Source organism: Callospermophilus lateralis, chromosome 9 (assembly GCF_048772815.1).
Source record: "Callospermophilus lateralis isolate mCalLat2 chromosome 9, mCalLat2.hap1, whole genome shotgun sequence".
Taxonomy (NCBI): domain Eukaryota; kingdom Metazoa; phylum Chordata; class Mammalia; order Rodentia; family Sciuridae; genus Callospermophilus; species Callospermophilus lateralis.
The window spans coordinates 71,954,862-71,955,257 of NC_135313.1; positions in this window are offsets into that span (position 1 = coordinate 71,954,862).

A 396-nucleotide genomic window follows, 5' to 3' on the forward strand; every position below is an offset into this window, starting at 1 on the left:
GTGGACTATGAAATCAAAATCCAGTGCCTTTCTGAAATAAAGAAGGCTTTTCAGAAAAGGAGATTTTTTCTTCTTCCTTTCTTTTTTTTGTCTCTTTAGTTTTCTAATCAAATGAGATGAATGTTTTGAAAGCAGACTTTAGTTTTTTAAACCTGGTCACCTCTTGACACTTCTATGAGGCCATTAAAAGACATACCCACCTACTGAAACTTGGTGCTTATATTCACTGTCTATTGCTATTCAATAAATTACTGTGAACGTAGAGGCTTAGCTTGTATTTATTACCGGTAAGTTTCTGTGGATCAGGAGATGAGCTCTCACTCTCAACTGGGGAAAGCCACACGTTTAAGCTCCTTCAGGTTGTTATCCAAATAACTTCCTATGGCTGAAAGATTC